Below are 19,160 nucleotides of genomic sequence, written 5' to 3'. Positions count from 1 at the left end.
TAGATGCCACTGGTTATTGACGTTCTGCAGATGTAGATGCCACTGGTTTTCATGTTCTACAGATGTAGATGCCACTGGTTCTTCACGTTCTGCAGATGTAGATGCCACTGGTTTTCATGTTCTGCAGATGTAGATGCCACTGGTTCTTCATGTTCTGCAGATGTAGATGCCACTGGTTCTTCACGTTCTGTAGATGTCACTGGTTCTTCACGTTCTGCAGATGTAGATGCCACTGGTTCTTCACGTTTTGCAGATGTAGATGCCACTGGTTTTCATGTTCTGCAGATGTAGATGCCACTGGTTCTTCATGTTCTGCAGATGTAGATGCCACTGGTTCTTCACGTTCTGTAGATGTCACTGGTTCTTCACGTTCTGTAGATGTAGATGCCACTGGTTCTTTATGTTCTGCAGATGTAGATGCCACCACCGCCATCTATTGCGTGGCGGTTGAACTTACGTCTCTCGGACAGGACAGACAACTGGACATACGGACAGGTTGGTTCGTATCTCTGAAAGTTCGTAAGTCGAATGTTCGTGAGTAGAGGATTCCATGTATGTACAAGAATGTACTTTGAGCTTCTTTCGCGCACCGTGCGTAGACAACTGTGCTAATCGAAGGCGCGAGGGAGAGGGGTGGAACAACAAACGAAACACACACAAACAATAGAATCTTGCGCTAACGGTAACATGCTTTGAGTCGTGCCCGTGAGAACTCACGATGTTTCATGCAAATCGCATTTTCGTACGTTGCAGAAATTAGACCATAGAAAAAGAGAAAACCACACAAATGAGACGGTAGCTTTTGAACAACGAGTGCGTTCGCGTCTTTAACTGAACCGTAACCCCGGAATCGCATACGATTAGCACGGGGGGCCACAGTACGGTGCGAAAGAAGTCCAACGCACGTGACAATTCATCAAGCCATTTCAGTGAATCGTTGCAATGGCATTGTAGCTTTGCCGACAGCTTCCGCGGATTTCTGCTACCGCTGCCCATTGTGTCCTTCCTGTTTAACCGTGGGGGGGGGGGGGAGTGGGGGGGGAGTGGGGGGGAGTGGGGGGAGAGTGGGGGGGGTGAGGGGAGTGGGGGAGAGTGAGGGGTGAGAGGGGAGTGGGGGGGGAGTGGGGGGGTGAGAGGGGAGGGGGGTGGTGAGAGGGGAGTGGGGGGGGGGCACGAGGCAGCGCGTTTCCTGAAGACCCCCATTCAGACGCCACTCAGTGGTTGACGCGTGTGGAACCGATTTCCAAATCTGAGCCATCAGCCTTGGCGTCCGTCTTAATCAATTCAACTGCTCACCCCCCTCCCCTCACCCCTCCTCCCCTCACCCCTCCTCCCCTCACCCCCCCTCTCCTCACCCCCCCCCCCCACCTCTTTTTGTTAACTAACAGTCGAGAAGTCGAGCCAACTCCGCAAGGAGCTGCAGACTCGCATCTCGGCCTGCCGCGTGTGTGTGGCGTGCAGTGGAAACAAGTATAACCCGTAAAAACAAAGTTTTTCACTATAAATCCTTTATATGCGTGGCGGCTAGAGTCCTCTCGTCCTCTGGCTTGAGATGGCTGCCACCTATGGGTCAGATGATTGCATTGCACCATTAAGCAATTGGTAATTAAATATAATATTTTTGTCCTAACAAGTGTAAAATTTTGGAAAAAAATTTTCACGAACATTAATTGTCACGCACAACGAGTCTGTGTGGAAAATGTCAGCTCGATTGGATCATGGGAAGTGGGTTAAAAAAACGACCGAAAGATTTGCACGGTCGTAAGCAAGCAAGCAAGCACGCAAGCAAGCAAGCGAACTTAATATAAAGGATTTAAAAAAACACAAAGACAAAGATCCCACCCCCGTATAGCCTGCACAGACTTTTGGGGCAAGTGCTGTTCGCGAGTAGCGAGCCACCTATGCAGGCCGGACACGGGACACGCGAGGGGATGTGGGGTGGCCAGCACCACGCCCGGCCGCCTTTGTCTCACCGGCGTCGATGTTTACGCACCGCACCAGCCACTCATTCTAAGCAGAGTCGAGCGAGCGGAAGGCATACGAACCCGTTCGTTCAAATTGTCGGTGGTTAAAATTTTTGACTCGAAACTTTCGTGACTGCAGCAATGCATATTCTTTGGTTCTTTCGGTGAAGTCACGTGGGTAGAAAAATATTAATGAAAATAAAGTTAATACAATAATACAAATATTAATAAAATATAAATAAAAACCACGACGATTCCATCGCCCATTTTCCTGATGACGACCGCTTGTCTTGCGATCGAAACGTCGTGGTTTTTGTTTTTATTTTTTTAATTAACTTTTTTTTATTGTCAGTGTTTGTTGGCCACGGGCGTAATTCGAACTCTGCTCGTCAGGTTCATAGCGCGGACGCGCTAACCGCTGCGCCACCGCTCCCCCCCACGTGGCACACAGCCGGCACACCGACACGCATGTGTGCACCCCTTCGCGAAAAATAAATATTTTACGTTTCGCTCCGGTGTTTAAACAACTGCGTCTCGGCTAAGGTGGATAAAGTTCGAGCAGAGCCACGTTTGATGATTACAAATGAGAATCCCGGCAGTGTTTGCCCCCCTCCCATCCACCACCACCGATCTATCGATCCGTCTCTCGTTCCGTCTCATCTCGTCTCGCACATCATCCCTTGCGTGTTTTCCTGGACTTCAATTCCCCCGCGTTGCCAGCGTTCTCGGATCCCCTTTTTTTTATTTCACCACCACCACTACCACCGCCGCCGCTGTTGTTGTTATGTTGTTGTTGTGTTGTTGTTGCACATGGGGGTTTCGCGGTTCGAACTCCAGAAACAGGCCCGCCCTGGTTAATAGCGCAGTCGTATCTTAGCCGTGAAATTTCGCGGCGTCTGCTTCACACGTGCCGGCATCGACGTCCACATTTTTTGGCGTGGCAAATTTGAAAAACATAAAACCACCTCCCCCCCCCCCCCCCAAGTTACTCACTTGGAATATACAAAGCAGTCGTGGCTCCCCTACCCACACACCCACCAACCCCACGCCACACCACCCCTCCCAACAAAAAACACAATAACTTGGCAGGACCCTCTTGAAAGTGAGTCGTGAGACTCACCGAGCACAGTGATCAACTACCGAGCGCACCGTGGAAGCCCGCAACCACGTGGGGCACGTACGAACTCTTTATCCAATTATATTTCCTTTCCCGAACCCCCTGTGCTCACGGCCTTTATTGTAATTGCTTCACTAATTCACTAATTCACTCGGGGCATTAATGCGGCACATGTGCGCGACGCGGTGGGGTTTGGCAAGTCTGACCCCCCCCTCCTCTTCTACCCCCCCCCCCCCGCCGCCGCCCCCCTCCTATGCCCCCGCCCCCCATCCTCTCGCCCGCCCTCTCCCCGAGGGCCGTTTGAGCGGCTGGCTTGGAACCCCATCTGGGCCGATCGGGATGCCCGCCGTCAACGTGGGAGAGAGGGAGAGAGGCCTTTTGTGCAAAAATTGGCCACGGATTCGGCCAACGTTGACGTGGAGAGGGCAAGGGGGTTTCGTGGGATATCCACGACTCCCACGCTACCCCCCCCCATTCACGCCAAGATGCACCATTAAAACGGGCGCAATCGTATTAAAAGGTTAAGGTTCAGCTCTGAAATGGCGTGCTCTACGCCACTGCTGGCGAAAGGGCCTGGCCGTGAAAGGGGCAGTCCTTCAGAGCGCCTCTACGAGGGCGTTTTTTGGCCCAAGTCCTGTCCCGACACGGGTCAGACGGCTTGGAAGGGGGCCCCGTGGTGGCGAGATGTTAACTACCTCGCCTGGTATGCAGGAGGTCGTGGGTTCGATTCCGACCCTGACGCCTGCTGTATATTTGGAGTTTGCGTGTCTATGTCCCCATGGTCGCGTGGATTTTTCTCCGGCTCCTCCGGTTTTTCCATCCACGTTTAAAATCAACATCACGCGTTTAGAATCTTTGGCTGATTCTTGACTTAAAGCTTTCGTGACTGCAGGAATTCATATTCTTTGGGTCTTTCAGTAAAGCCACGTAGATAGAAAAAATAAATATCACGACGTTTCGATCGCAACACAATCACTCGTCACCTGATGTCGATTGCTTATGTCGTGATATTGTTATTTTTTATAATTTTTTATATCTACGTGGCTTTACCCAAAGACCCAAAGAATATTTGGCTGATGTAAATCTCCACACAATATGCCACTTCGTTGAGCTATCATTTGTGTCCAGGTCGCTTCTGAAAAAGAGCTATACAGGCTCAGTGGACCTCACCTGGTAAAATAAAAAAAGAGTTTCTGGGTGGGAATACCCACATTTTATCGTACCCAACGCAAACTGCCGATTGAGTGGAGGTTTGCTCATACACAACAGATTCTGCTGCTGGGCAGACTGAGTGGACTGTAGTCCTTCCCACGTTAGAAAGCCACTGGAGCTACGCATTTTTCAATTTAAACTGAAACTCATTTCTTTAGAACTTATTTTTGTGTTTTGATTTAAAGCTTTCGTGACTGCAGGGATTCATCTTCTTGGTTCTTTCGGTAAAGTCACGTAGAAGGGAAGTAATAAAATAATAAAAATAAAACATAATACAATTTTATTATGTTTTTTTTTTCAGCACTGTTGGCTACGTACGGTGCGAATTTTATTATGTTTTTTTTTTCAGCACTGTTGGCTACGTACGGTGCGAAAGAAGTTCAACATACAGGGACTCCTCTACCTGCGAACGAGTTCGGTTCCCAAAGGTTTGTTCGTAAGTCGATTTATCCTTAAGTACAACTTGACTCCTGTCCATTCCAAACACGTGGTACGGCATGTACACTAAATACGGGGAATGGCTTTAAAATTTATATAATATCACGTAGATGTAGATGCCACTGGTTCTTCACGTTCTGCAGATGTAGATGCCACCAACGCCATCTATTGCACGTAGGTTAAACTTACGACTCTCAGTCCGAATAGGCAACTTGGACATACGGACAGCTTGAAATAAATTCGTTTTCAATCCCCTGGAGTGCCGGGAAGTAACGATGCATTGATTAATCGATTAATGCAAAACTCATTAAAGTGCAAATAAACGTGCATAAAATCGTGCTTGTGAAAAAAATACTTACTTAGTTTGTATTTGTTGAACACAATTAGTTATTGTGACCTCCTCCAGCCGCTAGAGGCCGCTACGTCTAATGTAAAAAAAAATATTTCTAAGTATTTGATTCTTGCATCGAATCACAACAAATTAATCGAGTGAATGTTTACACTCGTAGGGGCAAGCCGCCCATGATTCTGTGACCCACCTTATCTTGCCTCTCTCATCTCCTTATTTGTTCACCCTCGTCTTCTCTGTCCCCTTCTACCTGTGCTCAATCGAGGTTTCCGTCCTTTCTACCCCCCCCCCCCCGCACCCCTCCACTGGAACACATTAAGCCCCCCCTCCTCCTCAACCTCCTTCTGTTCCTCTCTTAAATCCTCACCTCTTCTCCATTCACTTCCTCTTCCCTCCCCTCGCCCCTCCACTCCTTCCCGTCCCTCCCCTACACTTTAGTGACCCACACGCACCCCGTATCGCGGTCACTCATTCCTCGGCCCTTGCACGCCTCTGCCATCCAAATATTGTTTTACTGGTAGGAACCACCTGGTTCCACCAGCCCACAGGGGATTATTGTGTCCGTCCGTCCGTCGTGCAGGGAGGGGCTGGGTGGGGAGGGGCTGGGTGGGGAGGGTGGGGCTGGGTGGGGAGGGGAGGGTGGGGAGGGGCTGGGTGGGGAGGGTGGGGAGGGGCTGTGTGGGGAGGTGGGGCTGGGTGGGGAGGGGCTGGTCACCCCGTGGTGCCCTTATAAAACTCAACGTTTAACCTACTCACGCCGGCTTGTGCCCGCCCTCACAGTCGGCCATATTTGCGGAATACACCACGCCGCCGTTGACCCTGCAGGCCATTGACCGAGCAACCCAACGTTCCTACCAGCTCCCTCCGCAGGAATGTGTTTGCTTACACCGTTATGTAAACCATGTTAAGCGCCTCGAGCGAAGGCGCTCTGTCAATATAAAATAACCCAAGGGTTCTTGCCATAGGAACGTGGAATTTGTCACCATTATCTCAAGACTGCCCAGCAGGAATTTGTGTAGCTCTTTGAGCATTTGAGTGTGTGACCATAACAGCGTTGTAACTATTCATAACGTGTAACCACTTACATTTTGATTTAAAGCTTTCGTGACTGCAGGGATTCATATTCTTGGTTCTTTCGGTAAAGTCACGTAGAAGGGAAATAATAAAATAATAAAATATTAAACAATAAAATTCTCACGACGTTTCGACTGCAACACAAGCAATCATCATCAGGTGTGAAATCCACAGCAAGAAAATTAGAAAAAAGTTAAGTTAAGAAAAAAACGCCACTTGTTTCAAATTTCTTGCTGTGGATTTCACACCTGATGATGATTGCTTGTGTTGCAGTCGAAACGTCGTGAGAATTGTATTGTTTTATATTTTTATCATTTTATTATTTCCCTTCTACGTGACTTTACCGCAAGAAGCAAGAACGTGTAACCACTTGTTATTGTTTTGGTTGTTCTTCCCAACTGACCCGACGCGTCTCCATCGGCCTGCTGTGTTTCTCTGGGCGATCGCGGATTGCGACACATCATGCACGCAGCGCTGACACGGGATGTGTTGCAAGAGCTACCCAGCTTGCATGAAACAACACGCGGATTGGCTGCACTGCACGTGGCTTGTATTCCAGCGCTGTGGAGGCAGCTAGGGTTGGTTGGTCACACAAATGAGTGAAATTCTCTCCGCCACACCTGGGCGTGGATGTTGCAATCTTCCGGCTTGCCAGGGTTTGTTGAATACGTAGTCGGCTTTCGACACCAATGTTATTCATAATAAAGTTATTTTTTGGGGGGGTTAGATCGCGTAAATTTAAATGCGTCGTTAACCCACCACCAACTGACAACAGCAAATTAGTCAATTTTTTCATGTAAAACAAACCGTGGCAATTAGTTACTACTGCAGCAACATCGGTGTGTGGGAGAGTAAACCCTCAAAGTGTACAACCAACACACCGGGGGGCTGTAGGAGTAACTAATTGGCGCGTTCTGTTTACGTGACAAAACTTACTAATTGGTTGTTGACGGGTGTCGGTGAGTTAACGACGCATTTATATTCACGCAAAAATAAACTTGATAACACTGGTCAACAAAAAAAAAACATTTTTTTCTGGCCTGGACTTTTGCAGCTGTCTTAGACTAATTTCAGGGTGCTGATTCCAAATCTGATCTCAGATTTGCTCTATCACATCTCATTTTTATGCTATCGGCATACCCCATTTTCATTGATTGTACCCGAAATTAACTCTGTCACTTATGATTGCAAGTTGTTGCGAGTCAGTGACTGCTTTAGTGTTAAAATATGGTGCTGTATTTTTAAGGTTTGTGTGTTTATAATATCATTGTATGTAGATATCCACATTTATTTAATATTTTTCTTCTGCAGTTTTTATTGAAAATGCAATATTTGTAATCTCAAAAACCTGATGTGATAGACAAAAACTGATGCCAGATTTGAAATCAGCACCCCAAAATTACATTAAAACCGTTGGAATACCTTATGCCAGAAAAAGTGTGTTGACCATTGTTTTGAATTACCCGGGGGTATGATGGCAGGACAGCAAATTGATTCGTTTGCATCTGCGCTGGGGATCGAGTGCTGCCCATCCACTCGTGCGTGTGGCCTTCCTCTGGGAAAATTTCGATTTAAAGCTTTCGTGACTGCAGGGATTCATCTTCTTGGTTCTTTCGGTAAAGTCACGTAGAAGGGAAATAATAAAGTAATAAAAATAAAACATAGTAAAATAATATAATAATATATTATATTTTATACTATTATATTATTTTATTATGTTTTATTTTTATTATTTTATTATTTCCCTTCTATACTAATATAATAGTATAAAAATATAATATATTATTATATTATTTTACTATGTTTTATTTTGACTACTTTATTATTTCCCTTCTACGTGAAAATAAAACATAGTAAAATAATATAATAATATATTATATTTTTATACTATTATATTATTTTATTATGTTTTATTTTTATTATTTTATTATTTCCCTTCTACGTGATTTTACCGAAAGAACCAAGAAGATTCCTCCGGGTACTTCACATTCCCAATACTCGTAAACGCTCATTCATCGATTTGGCCAAACATCCCAGTGTAGGACCGCAGAGCTTAACCAATTGTTGGCATCATTTTCCCGTTCGCCTGAACTTTCACCCGGCGCTTCTGGGTGAAAACAAATTTCAAATTCCACAGCGTGTGGAAACGCACTTCGCGTGAACGACGAAGCCACGGAAATACTTTAATATACAAACAACGTTGATTATAACAATTATTCACGGTTTTTTTTTCTTAATGTCATGCGCACATGAGTAATATTAACACAAATTTCGATTTAAAGCTTTCGTGACTGGAGGGATTCATCTTCTTGATTCTTTCGGTAAAGTCACGTAGAACATTATTACTAAAGAAAAAAAGGCAAGCAGGGAATGGTTTTGGCAACCCGACCCTCTGTGTGCCGTGCCGGCCTTCATAGGTGCTCGCTAACAGCACTTGCCCCAACAGTCCGTTGAGGCTATACGGCTGGTCTGTGTCTTTGTGACGAGATTTGCACAATCTTGATTTGATGCTTTCGTGACTGCAGGAATCCATTCTCTTTGGTTCTTTCGGTAAAGTCACGTAGGTAGAAAAATTTAATAAAACAACAATTAATAGATCACGACGTTTCGATCGCAACACAAGCGGTCGTCCTCAGGCGTAAAAAAATAACCAGCAGTGGAAAAATGGTTTCTACCTACGTGACGTGACCAAAAGAAAGAGTATAGATTTGTACAACTCACTTGAAAAATTGGGCACACGTTTTGGTTTCATCCTACTCTCCTTCGCATCCTATCATCCGGAGAATACGATCGTTGGTTAACGGACGTCGAAGAGTTCAAACCATACAACCGGGTGGGATTCTGCAGATGTTGTTGCTTGGCATGTGTGTGGGTGTCACGGAACGACGCTGATCAACGTGACTGGACAAGAACCACTGCATACTTGAGGGATCGCTTTGGCATGCAGATTTAACTTGAGGCTGCTTTGAGGTTTCTCTCCCTTTCGACTTGGCATGTTAAACCTGTGGGTAAACTCCACGCTTGTAACCAATGCCCCCAATCGTTTTTTTTTACGAAGTTATGATTTTATTAGATCTCATTGGGTGCTGATATTATTGTCGGAGTCAAGGAATAAGGCAAAAAAATATATCTTCGGAACCGTTCAACTTTTTTTTCTTCTGTGACCGTGTAAGGTTATAAGATACTTTGGAAAGTAGGACGAACCACAAAGTTTAAGGTCATTTAGATTTTTTTTTAAATTATCAGTCTTCTGGAAGTTGATTTCCACGCACAGCTTTAAACTGGGGGAGATGTCCTCTGGTTCATGAGTCTAAACGGCTGGTGGTGTCTTCTGTCCTCTGGGTGCCAACGAATTGGCTACGAAGAACTGCCTTCCGGAAGATTCTTCTGAACAAACGAAATTCAATTTAGATTTGAAGCTTTCGTGACTGCAGGAATCCATACTCTTTGCTTCTTTCGGTAAAGCCACGTTTCTGTACGAACTACGTGACTTTACCGACACGATATTCAATCGTCTGGAAGACAAACATATTCTCTGGAGATAATAAGATGCACCCCCCCAACGTTTGCTTTAACATACGGGGATAATCATTTGTATTGTTTTAAACATGGTCTCGTGATCCAGAGAGTATGGTACGCGATCTTCCTGCCTGGGAAATGTCTTAAAACAAGCACCACGTGCCTTCGGCTGTGAATTTAACATTTTCCATTTATATTGTGTTCGTCTTCCCTTGCCGTCCCATCCTCATATATATATAAAAAAAACCTATAGCTTTCCACTCGCAATCCTTACGTAAGAGGCCGTCCATAAATGACGTCACGCGATTTTGAACGATTTTTGACCCCCCCCCCCTTCGTCACACGGCGTCACAAAAAGTCAGACCCCCCCACCCCTCAAATATGACGTCACAAATCTCTGCCCCCCCCCCCAAAATAAAACATGCTTCAAATCGCGTTAAACTATTGACATTGTAGTGCGTATTTAATGTGCTGCTCTGATGTTGTAGGAGAAAACATTTATTAAAAAGTCTATTAAATTCAGTAGAACGTGTTGTCTATATTTATTTAAAGTTGCGCATTTTGATGTGACGTCACATTTCTCAAACCCCCCCCCTCCCCCTCGTCACACATCGTCACAAATGTCTGACCCCCCCCCCCCAGGTGCGTGACGTCATTTATGGACGGCCCCTAAGCGGGGCAGTCAGCCCAATCGCCCACATCCCGGAACCCAGGAGCACCGAGTTTGGACTTTTGTTCCGCGGAATTTCTCAACCTTTCACTGCGCTCTTGTTAATCAGAAGGGGGGGGGGGGGGAATGAAAACCGATGAAAATAAACGACACAATGTCTGCAATACCGAACGTACCGACGATTTGATTGCAAATACGGATTTGGCTGAGCAAAGTTCCAACGCGCTTTGGGTTTTTTTTCATCGCCAAAGGGGGTCCCCCCCTCCCCCCACATCCACCAGTGGTGCGACTGTGACTGCCGTGCAGAGGTCGCAAACGGGTTTTGCTTCCTTACCCGTACCCGTACCCGGCCGCACCAGGGTCAGAAACGGGTATCGGGTACCTGATTGCGACCTCTGGGATGAAGCCATGTTGCAGGCGCGGGTGGGTTGATTCTAGGAACTTGAATTGTGAGAAGAGACAAGACGTTGGGAAATGAGTGACAAACAGTTACTCACCAGTCACTCACGGCCTAGCCGTACCCGGCCGCACCAGGGTCGCAAACAGATACCCGTACTCGGCCGGGTACGGGTAGCCGGGTATCAGGTAGGGTACGGGTATCGGGTAGTGTACGGGTATCGGGTACCCGGTTGCGATTTCTGGGGATCCCCCCCCCCACATCCACCAGTGGTGTGACTGTGACTGTGGTGATACCCAGCGGACCCCAGGGCACCCACGATGGACCCACGACCCCTTTCATTTGTGTTTATCCCGGGCTAAGCCAACGCCAATTTACCCGTGTGCTGCCACCGCCGTTAACACCGAGGGCCTCCTTCCTCGCCATGGGGCTTAGCGGCGTGACGTGGCATTAGCCCCTAAGCTGCCCGGGCAAACGCAAGCTGTTGACATCGCTCCCCACCAGACACGCGTCTCTTGCCGCGATGCTAAATCCCATCTCTCGTTCCGCCGTCCATCTGGCTGCACGAGCAACAGCACGTCCCATCATCCCACCCCCCCCTCCCCCGAACCCCCCCCCCCTAGGCTATTACATTTCCCACTCTGCCAGAGCGAAAATGCCCTGCAATTCATCTTCTTGGTTCTTTCGGTAAAGTCATCACGTAGAAGGGAAATAATAAAAGAATAAAAATAAAACATAATAAAATAATTCTCACGACGTTTCGGCCACAACGCAAGTCCTCAGGTGAAGAACAGGTCTGTCGATAAGACAGCGTCTGAATGCAATTGTTTGCTCACTCCACTTTGGACACGTTGTAAGTTATGGGAGTGCCCAGACTTTACCGCGCCACGCGAGATCAATCGGTCGACCCGCTGTGAACGTACCCGTTCATACTGCTGGAGGGGGGCGGGGTGGGGATTTCAGAAAAATCTTCCCCGTGGCTTCAACTGCCGCGCCGGGTCGGTGAAACCGAACCGGGGAGCTCCAGGGTTGCAAGTTCAAGGGGTGTTCACCGCTGCATCACGATCGCTCAGCTAAAAGTGTCCCTTTCGAGGCAGACCTCTGGGTTATAACCGGAGTAAATACGAAGAGCAGACAGAGCAAAGAGTGCGATGCTTGCAACAACCAAAAAATCAAATTCCATAAATGAACCCTCGCTTTGCGATATGAATTACATTTAGATGGACATTTAGCCTGGCGCCTAAAAATGCCACCGCGTTCCCAAGGCTGTAAACAAAAGTGGGACGCGCACATCACGGGGTCCTCTAGAAGGGACGTATTTATAGGCAGCGTTTAGACGTGTTGCAGTGGAAGATTTTAAGACTCAAGTTTACAATCGCACACAGCGGGATACAAATCTCGGGTGCGGTGATCAAAAGCGTCGGAATGTTTCATTGCCCCAGCAACGAATCCAGCTGATCACTAGGACCGAAAGAGATATAACGTGAAGATACAGGATATATCACTCATCGTGGTAATTGAGGACATTTGGTATTCGCGCATCTTCTTCTAGGGCTATCATGCAGGCGGGGTGTTTCACAGCAGTGGGGCAATGTAGCCGTGCGTGCAATCCCAAATTTGATCATTAATTTGCGGTGTCAATTTTTTCAAAACTCGGCTGATTTGCACCACGCAACGGCCTTCTCTTATCGAACCCCCGCCACCGGAGGATCTTTAAACGCCCACTGCAAAGCAGACGGCGCGTCTTTAACGCAGGCGGTACAACTGCAGCGTTAACCAGAGCGGCCTGTCGGGATCTGAATCGGGGTCCTTCATAGCGAGTAGCAAACGCGCCACAGCTTGGCCAATGTTGGTCGCACGGTGGCCGAGAGGGCATCGTGGACGAAGGAGCATTCTCCGGGAATGAGCAGCTGATGAATAGGCTCAAGCGGATTGGAGACGAAGAAACCTAAACGATGGTGTTGGCTTAGCACCCAGGGTGACTCTCAACCCGGCAGACACGCGGAGTAGTCACCTGTTCTGGCTTTCACAGGACGTCCTCTCTGCTTTTAAGCAGCTGTCCTGGGAAATATGTAAATCTTCTCAGATTCTTTTTGGTTCTTTCGGTAAAGTCACGTAGAAGGGAAGTAATACAATAATAAAAATAAAACATCACATACCTGCATTTCACATAAATATGCTAAATGCCTCTTGATATGCATATTATTTTGTCAAGGCGCTCTTTTCCCCCCTTCCAACCCAGCTTATATATATGCTCCAAGCACGTGTGCTGTTTCATTCAGACGCTGTCGCCTCGACAGACCTGTTCTTCACCTGAGGACGGCTGCTTGCGTTGTGGCCGAAACGTCGTGAGAATTGTTTTATTATGTTTTATTTTTATTATTTTATTATTTCCCGTCTACGCGACTTTACCGAAAGAACCAAGAAGATGAATCCCTGCAGTCACGAAAGCTTTAAATCTAAAATCTTCTCAGATTATCATTTACCACCGATAAGTACAGTTGGCTTCGTACGGCGCGAAAGAAGTTCAACGTGCAAGTCCCAGCTTTTACCTGTTGAGTAACAATACCACCACTCACAACAATGCATCTGCATGTAAATATCTACTCTTTTCATATTGTGAGATATTGCATTTCCCATTAATATCCCGGTTTTTGTGTTATTAACTCTGTCCACGTCAGGGCCAAAAGGAAATGAGAAAAATATTGACTTGCTTCTACTACTCTGTTTCAAGTCCAGTTTTTTTGTCTGTAAATGCTATAGATATTCTAAAATAGCATCGATTTTTCCCCCATTTTGGAGTACATTTTCTGGCCTATACATTTACGGTTGACCCCATGGCATTCTACAGTGAGGGGCTCGATTCCAACCGCACGTGATTATATCGATGACAAGTCAATGAAACGTAATATTTTTCCTCGACCTCATTTATTTTCCCATGGACACACGCACACAACACACACACAACACACACACACACAAACACAACATACACACAACATACACACACACCACACACACACAACACACACACACCACACACACACAACACACATACACACAACACACACACAACATACACACACAACACACACACGACATACATACACACACAACACACACACACACAACACACACGCAACACACACACAACATACATACACACAACAACACACACACACAACACACACAACACACACACAAAACATACACACACAACACACACACACACAACATACACCCACAACACACACACCACACACATACACACACACAACACACACACACAACACATACACACAACACACACAACAACACACACACACACAACAACACACACACACAAAACACACGCAATTGGCTACGTTGAATAATTTACTGCCCCAAAATAATGAACATGCCTATGTATAATTATTCATATCGTGGCCTGGAAACGAGCGGACGTGTGTACGCGAACCACTAGCATTTATGTTAATATCACAACAACAACAACAACAAAACCTGTCCAAGGTTACACTGAGACGCGATCGGATTTTTCTTTGTATCGTCGAGTGCGAGAGAGAGAAATCACGCCTTAGACATTGCGTCGAAACTACCCATAGCGAGTAACATTATACATTCCGAGTATTTAGAGTTCTCACACTCACACAGACACGCGTACAAACGTACGGACTTGTCTACACAGCGGCACTGATAGACAAAGACAAAGATCCCCCGTATAGCCTTAACAGACTGTAGGGGCAAGTGCTGTTAGCGAGCACCGATAAAGGCCGGAACGGCACACGAGGGGGTGGGTGGCCAGCACCACGCCCGACCGCATTTGTCTCCCTAGCGGCGATATTTACACACACCGCACCAGGTCATCATTTGAGGCTGAGTTGACCTAGACGGAGGCCCAGGACCAAATAGTCGTCGCTGCTGTTGACCGTGAACCTGAAATCGAACCCGGGGTGGCCAGGTTCGCAGCGCTACGCTACCGCTCCCCCCACCCCGATAGAAACACACGCACGCGCACGCACGCACGCACGCACACGCACGCGCACGCACGCACGCACACGCACGCGCACGCACGCACGCGCACGCACACGCGCACGCACGCGCACGCACACATTCCTCGTCGTTTCCACCTGGCTAACAATGATACCGAACGAAGCGACTCCCTCCCCCTCCCCACGTCACTGAGGCTGTGAAAACCCAGCCGGGAGTTGCGGCTGTTGCCACCGTGGGGCTTGAAAGGGAGAGGGAATATTTAGGCAACGTCAAGGTCGGTCGCCCTCTTCCTGGAGCGCACCACGACTCTCCCCTGGCGCTCCTCTCTACGATTATCGGCGATGGGGGGAGGTGGGGGGAGGTGGGGGGAGCCGAGCGGTGTGGACGGGCGCGTCCCCCTCGTGGCTCTTGACCGTGAAAGCCCGTCGTTGACCCGTTAGGTCCAACGCCAACATCATCATCATCATCACCAACATCACCAACATCGACAACATCACCATCATCGCCAACATCGACAACATCACCATCATCATCACCAACATCACTAACATCACCATCATCACCAACATCGACAACATCATCATCACCAACATCGACAACATCACCATCATCACCAACATCATCAACATTACCAACATGATCAATAGCATCAATATCACCATCATCCCCACCAACATCACCATCATCACCAACATCATCAATATCATCACCAACATCACCATCATCACCAACATCATCAATATCATCACCAAAATCACCATCATCACCACCAACATCACCATCATCACCAACATCATCAATATCATCACCAATATCACCAACATCACCATCATCACCAATATCATCAATATCATCACCAACATTACCATCATCACCAACATCATCAATTTCATCACCAACATCACCAACATCACCAATGTCATCAATATCACTAACATCACCATCTCTACATCACTAACATCACCATCTCTACATCACTAACATCACCATCATCACCATCATCATCACCAACATCACCAACATCACCATCATCACCATCATCATCACCAAAATCACCATTATCACCACCAACATCACCATCATCACCAACATCACCATCACCACCACCAACACCACCATCATCACCACCAACATCATCACCATCATCACCACCAACATCATCACCAACCGGCAGCGGCGGCCCTCCCCGCGTGCACGATCCTCAGGAGTGCTGCGATGTCCTTGACGCGTTTCCGACAAACGACGACTGCCACCAATTTTCTATCCCTTTGTGCGCGCGCGCGCGTGCCCGTGTGTTATTTATGTGTTCTTATTTATTTATATATTTGTGCATCTCTGTGTGTGTGTGTGCAAGGGGGCTCAGCCAATCAGAGTGGCTCGCCTTCTGCACCCCATCTCAGAAGCTTCACAACCACCACCACCAACAACCTCCTCCTGCATCTCACGCGCCGTCTCAGCACCCCCCCTCCCATCGTCCCCCGTCTGCTCCCACCACCGCAACAGCCACAACCACCGCCACCACAACAACCACAACCACTACAACAGCCACAACCACCGCCACCACAACATGCCACAACCACTACAACAGCCACAACCACCGCCACCACAACAACCACAACCACTACAACAGCCACAACCACTACAACAGCCACAACCACCGCCACTACAACAGCCACAACCACTACAACAGCCACAACTACCGCCACTACAACAGCCACAACCACTACAACAGCCACAACCACCGCCACTACAACATGCCACAACCACCGCCACTACAACAGCCACAACCACTACAACAGCCACAACCACCGCCACTACAACAGCCACAACCACTACAACAGCCACAACCACCGCCACTACAACAGCCACAACCACTACAACAGCCACAACCACCGCCACACAACAACCACAACCACTACAACAGCCACAGCCACCGCCACTACAACAGCCACAACCACCGCCACTACAACAGCCACAACCACTACAACAGCCACAACCACCGCCACACAACAACCACAACCACTACAACAGCCACAACCACCGCCACTACAACAGCCACAACCACTACAACAGCCACAACTACCGCCACTACAACAGCCACAACCACCGCCACTACAACAGCCACAACCACTACAACAGCCACAACTACCGCCACTACAACAGCCACAACCACCGCCAACCACGAGACGATCGTCTCCGCGGATCTGCCCCGTGGCATGAAGCCCGTGAAATGGATTCGCAGCGTTCGTTTTATTTTTGTGTTTGCATCGCGGGATCTGATTACCCTCCCATAGGTCAGCTCCGGCCGAATGCCGGGCCGCCTGTTTCTGTTTTAGCTGGGATTGTGAATGTGATGATTGTGAATGTGATGATTGTGATTGTGAATGTGATGATTGTGATTGTGATGATTGTGGTTGTGAATGTGATGATTGCGAAGGTGATGATTGTGATTGTGAATGTGATGATTGTGAACGTGATTGTGAATATGATTGTGAGTGTGATGATTGTGAATGTGATTATTGTGATTGTGAATTATGATTGTGATTGTGAATGTGATTGTGAATGTGATTGTGAATGTGATGATTGTGAATGTGATGATTGTGATTGTGAATGTGATGATTGTGAACGTGATTGCGAATGTGATGATTGTGAATGTGATGATTGTGAATGTGATGATTGTGAATGTGATGATTGTGAATGTGAATGTGATGATTGTGAATGTGAATGTGATGGCGAATGTGATGATTGTGAATGTGAACGTGATTGTGGATGTGATTGTGAACGTGATTGTGAACGTGACTGTGATTGTGAACGTGAATGCGTTCTTTGCCGTACTGACGTGAAAGCCGCGCGCTGCCCTCCGAGGCGCAGTGACGTTCAGAATGTAGAGCAGAATAATTGAGACGTCTCGTGAAACATCAACAACAACAACAACACAAAACACGTTGCTTGGCTCCCATTTTTTTAAATTTGTATCTTCTCATCCACGCTTCTCCCCCTCTCTCCCCAACGCCCTTCCCCCCGCCTCCCTCTAACCCCACAGCGCACCTCTCACCACCCACCCCTCGCTACTCCCTCTCCTTTGGCAGCTGTGATGTCTGGCGTGAACTGAATACTAAGTACCCCGCCAGCCAGCCAGCGCCCAAGCTCAAGAAGAGACATTACTGGAACGGAAAAGGGGCCTTGCTTGACATTTCGCTTGGGAAGCTGTAAAATCGAAACGCGGTGGGATATGTTATGCTCTCTCTCTCACTTCATTTTGAGTTACGGAGGTGGATTTTGTTGTTGTTGTTGCTGCTGTTGTTGTTGTTGCTGCTGTTGTTGTTGTAAACCAAAGCATCTCGCATCTTGCCCGTCTTGAGTGGAAATCGTGCGCGTACGGTCTGAGTGTGGCACCGATGGTGAACACACCAAAGACAAAGATCACCCCGTATAGCCTTGACAGGCTGTTGGGGCGAGTGCTGTTAGCAAGCACCTATGAAGGCCGGCACGGCACACGAGGGGGTGGGTGGCCAACACCACGCCCGGCCGCCTTTGTCTCCCCCAGTGGTGATGTTTACTACACACCGCACCAGGTACACATTTGAGGTTGAGTCGACCTAGGGGAGGCCCAGGACACACAGACACACACAGACAGGGGACTAATGAAAGTAGTTCTCTTAGGGTTTAGAGATCTACAAAAGCCAACATGCCCGCAAATGCCGTTTTGTGTTGTTGAAATGGCTGTTAAACTGGAAGGCAAAACGGGTGTTTCATTTCGATTTAAAGCTTTCGTGACTGCAGGGATTCATCTTCTTGGTTCTTTTGGTAAAGTCACGTAGAAGGGAAAAAATAAAATTATAAAAATAAACATAATAAATAATTTTATTAATTAAAAATTATAATAAAATAGCTTTTGTATGTTTATTTTATTATGTCCCTTCTACGTTACTTTACCGTGTGACAATGAAAGGGTGTTTCATTGTCACACGATACGAATTCCTGTTATGATGACAACCCAATTTGTGTTTTAATTGCGTGGTGAGTTGACTGATTGTGGATTGCCTGATTGTGAGTTCACTGAGTGTACAGACGACCTTTGTAAATCCACTGCTGAACGAAAACCTCCCATGCCGTGTCGGGCATGAGACCTGGTTGACAATACTTCACCGCGGGGAAGAATTTACAAGGATCATAGATGACACTGTGTCATATTCTCGCATGGGACGATTCGATGCGTGCATCCTGAGAATGGAAATGGGTTTAAACGGATGAACCGATGAACCGTCACACGTACCGAGCAGACGTCTTTGTAGTTACCGTTGCGCATGTACATGTCGCACAGACGCAGGGTTTGTTACGACTAATCAATTCATCAATGCACATCGGGCTGAGCTCACGATGAGCCGATCAAACCACGTGTGCAAGAATCAATGTTTCTTTGCGATTGA

General features: G+C 47.4%; 1 protein-coding gene across 2 annotated transcripts in view; it reads right to left on the bottom strand.

Annotated features, from left to right (window-relative positions):
- LOC133353305 (protein FAM110B-like) overlaps nt 1-17,682 on the bottom strand; it is a 98,437-nt gene extending 80,755 nt beyond the window's left edge. The window contains exon 1 of one of the 2 annotated variants that reach the window (XM_061569441.1): nt 17,570-17,682. The gene's annotated coding sequence lies outside the window, so the exon portion shown is untranslated. Of the gene's footprint in view, nt 1-15,898; nt 15,984-17,569 lie in introns of those variants that run through there. The other variant, XM_061569439.1, reaches the window with a different exon arrangement.
- Between the last annotated feature and the right edge of the window lie 1,478 nt (nt 17,683-19,160).

This window comes from Lethenteron reissneri, chromosome 43 (genome assembly GCF_015708825.2).
Source record: "Lethenteron reissneri isolate LAM-NWPU_2019-01 chromosome 43, ASM1570882v1, whole genome shotgun sequence".
NCBI lineage: Eukaryota > Metazoa > Chordata > Hyperoartia > Petromyzontiformes > Petromyzontidae > Lethenteron > Lethenteron reissneri.
Note: the sequence above shows the minus strand (reverse complement) of the source record. Positions and strands in the feature narration are given on the sequence as shown.